This window comes from Mchenga conophoros, linkage group LG17 (genome assembly GCF_057382185.1).
Source record: "Mchenga conophoros isolate Kocher_MC1m ecotype Shallow Benthic linkage group LG17, M_conophoros_male_GT1.1, whole genome shotgun sequence".
NCBI classification, from domain to species: Eukaryota; Metazoa; Chordata; class Actinopteri; order Cichliformes; family Cichlidae; genus Mchenga; species Mchenga conophoros.
Window position 1 is genome coordinate 41,484,566 of NC_140542.1, and position 3,831 is coordinate 41,488,396.

The window sequence follows — 3,831 nt, forward strand, 5'->3', positions numbered from 1 at the left end:
CCATATCTCCTTTAGTATGGAGGACGCAGCACCCATTTTTTTTTTTCTCAAAAGAATTTCAAATTTCAGCTCATCTGATGACAGTTTTCACTTTAAATGAGCATTGGCCTAGAGATTTCATGTGTTCTTCTTTGCATACGCATACTTTAACCTGCATTTTCAAATAGTTCAGTGAACTGTGTACACAGACAGTGATTTCTGAACGATTTCTTGAGCCTGTGTAGTGATTTCCATGAAAGAATCGTGTCTGTTTGAAATGCAGAGCTGTCTGAGGGCCTGAAGATCACAGGCATCCAATATTGATTTTTGGCCTTGTCCCTTGCACACATAGAATTCTCCAGATTCCCACAGTTTAGTCTTTTTTCTTATTTTGTTTTGCTTTTCAATTAGATTATGTAATATGAATGATTAGATATTCCAAGTGTTCACAACTTTATGTCGAGGAGCATTCTGAAATGGTTGACTCAGATTTTTGCAGATTGAACTTCTGTCCATTTTCACTTCTGAGAAACTCTGTCTCTCAGATATGCTCTTATTATACTTAATCATGTTATTGAGCTGTTACGAGTTAACCTACCTAATGTTTCTATAACGTCATCTAAATCACTATATAAATAGCATTTATTTACTCTACATATTAATGTTTTATTGATATTGCATCCTCCAGCGCTGCAAACCCTTGGCATTATCTCAATGAACTTGTGCAACTTGTTTAGTCACCTGAAATGCTTTTCACTTCACAGGTGTGCCTTGTCAGGGCTCTTTTATCGAATTCCTTGCCTTCTTAATAGGATTTGGACCATCAGTTGTGTTTCATTTTGATGCATGCTCAATCATCCAGGTAAGTAAAGACATCAGTTGTGTTGTGCAGAAGTCAGGTTGGTACACAGCTGACAGCCCTATTTGACAACTGTAAGAATTCATATTGTGGTAAGAACCAATCCTAAGAACCTAAGAAAAGAGAAATGACAGTCCAAGAACTAAAGGTCAGCAAGTCTGGAAAATTGCTAAAACTTTGAATGAGTCCCAAAGTGCAGTTGCAAAAACCATCAAGCGCTACAACAAACCTGGCTAACATGACGACCGCCCCAGGAAAGAAAGATCATGAATTTTCCCTACTTTGTTTTCTGTTATGATTAATAGACTGTGCATAAATTATACAAGTGTCTAATATTTTTTTCATGAAGTTCCCCAATAAAAGTGTTTGACTCTTATTAGTCTCTAAAACAATAAAACTTTCTGTGTATATGTGAAAGTTTTCATATTTACTTAATTAAAGGCATATGAATAAACCACTGCAGGTGTTGGCTTAGACAGCTCCGACAAGTCTGAACACATTATTTCAAAGAACACGTTGTTGTACTGGCAAAAACTGGGAGAAAAAGTTCTTTTTTCAAATTTCCACCACTTATTTCAGCAGATAATGGCCATGGAGGATCTCTGCTCTGCGGTGACTGCATATAAGCAGGATGTCAAGGTGAAAGCAGGCTCGTGGCAGGACTGGCTGGTACACTCTAAGAAATAAAATGTTGTATTTACTCCACCCAGTTATGTCAACCAGTTCCACACAACTGGGTTAGTGAAATATAAAATGTATGATATATTTAATTTGAACAACAAATTTTAAGTAAATCTGATAAATCTACTCACCCAAAACACGCTCTACTGAAACTATAGGATTAAATCACTTTAACAGAATTGCAACTTAGTCTATTTAAGTTTGTAAATTAAATAAATCGAACACAAGTTTATTCAGTTAACCTAACTTTAATAACACTTTGTGTAAAACTTGTTGAAGCACACTTTGAGCAATTCAAATGCTTCTAGATCTTTTTCCCCAAACAATCTTTACATATATTCAAGTGCATTTTAGGTGCAGGAAGACAAGATACAGAATGTCATGTTAAACTGAAATGATTAAAACTGGAAAGTGTTGTGATTCCAACATTTTTAACATTAACATGACTTAATTTAAACTTGATTGGGCTACAATGAAAAGCCCACAATACAGCCCTGCAAACAGCAGGTAGAAATTACTTTTGTGTCATTTTTGTCCATATTTAGAAAAATAACCTTTGCTTCAAAACTTAAACTGAAGTCCAAAGTTAGGAGCAGTCTTTTTCAGTGTAGTTGGATGTTGGTAAAGGTTCAAGAACAAAGAACGCAGAAAAGTGAAAGGCCTTGCAGAAGTTCTTGTGGCAATTCAAACTGAACAGTTTATGAAGTGCAAGGAGAAGGGTTCGAGAACCTTAAAGTTCAGTGTCCTCTATAGTTCACTGCAGGCTGTTTCACTCAAGCAGTTTGTTTTTCAGAACCTGCACCTTCATGGATAGGTTGTTCCCATCCAACTCCATCAGCACCTTCTGAAGAAATTCAAATGTGTATTTCAGGTGCTTTGGGTAGCTCAGATTTAGACTATAGATTAGTCCAAGCAGGAGGGCACAACCCTTTGCCACATCACTAAGAGCTTGCAGCACAGTGCATCCTTCTATGATGACACCAATGTCCTCAGGTGTATCTGCAGAGTTTGCTCTCATGTCTGACAACATAGACTCCCAAAGTCAGCTGCTCTGTTTCTCTGCTTGCACCAAGATCCACATCCTTTAAATAAAAATTAAAAAAAGATAAGTTAATTGCGTACATATACATATGGACAAGTAAGTCCACCTTCCATTTCCAATCCCAAATTTAAAAAAGGAAAATAACTGATCGTTTTCCTTTTTTAACTTACCAAGAATTCCTTGAACAGGTCATCTGGCTTTTCATTTAAGTAGACACAGACAGCTTTCAGAATGCATTCCTGTCAAACATCAACGCTGGGATTCTGGTGGAGATAAGAACTCAATATGAGAGAAGTTTCCTATTTTGGTTCCTTTCAACCTCTTTACAAAACAAAGTCAAAAATATTAACACATAGCAGATATGTGATTAAGCAATGTTTCATAACTCACATCAGTGATGTGCAGTGAGGTTCATGATTGGTAAGGCACTGACTCCTCTGTGTCAGATTAACAAATATATGAACCCAAAAATCGAAGCTTTTCAATTTTGACATTACGTGAAAGCTTTCATTTTTGCTTTAATCAATTCTAGATTGTTCAACAATATATTTAATAATTGTGCCCCTAAAAATATTAAAATTAAATAGAAGATTAGAACTGGGCAATATGGACTTAAAATCCTATCATGACATTTTGTGGATAACAATAAGTCTGTGAAGGTTCACAGTCATCCAGGTCATCGTAGTCTAAGGAGCTTGGAAAGAAAAGTGAAGCTTCTTCAGTGAAGATTTCTGACACTAAACCAGAAATCAACATGGAGTCGAATTCTTTCAAACAATGTAGCAACTTAATTGATGCACATTTCTAAAATACACTACACATTCATTTCATTCTTCAAACTACAGGATCGCTGGCGCTCCCAGTGGTCATTACTGATGTCAGGGAGCAGGTGCGGTAGATGTTGGGAGTAATTTTAAAACTGTCGGTCTTAGTAGGCAAGTCTCATCTTAACAAGAATCGCAAAAGATTTTGGAAAATTACACCGAAGCGGGTTCAACAATATTTGTTAAATGTTTTCATACTTCTAACATGTGAGAGAGGTATACAAGCTAGAGTGTTAAAAAATTTGCCAGGCATCATTTGTTTAAAAAAAATGCAAAAGTATTCCCGAAAGTGTCAGATGTGTATCAGTTAGTATACATTAATCAAATTTGTCATCCTTAAATTGTTGAACTTACCAAATAATCCTCAGATGGCGATGGATTCTATCCAGGATGCTAAGCATATGCAAGTCTCAGTTGAAAATGGCGGATGATCAAACTTCCACACT

General features: G+C 36.2%; 1 long non-coding RNA gene across 1 annotated transcript; it reads right to left on the reverse strand.

Moving 5' to 3' along the window:
• Positions 1 to 1,757: 1,757 nt before the first annotated feature.
• Positions 1,758 to 3,828, reverse strand: LOC146556019 (uncharacterized). The gene is made up of 3 exons (XR_014889207.1): positions 3,740 to 3,828; positions 2,732 to 2,824; positions 1,758 to 2,601 (listed from the first exon to the last, which is right to left on the reverse strand). It is a non-coding gene; the product is annotated as an uncharacterized LOC146556019 (long non-coding RNA).
• Between the last annotated feature and the right edge of the window lie 3 nt (positions 3,829 to 3,831).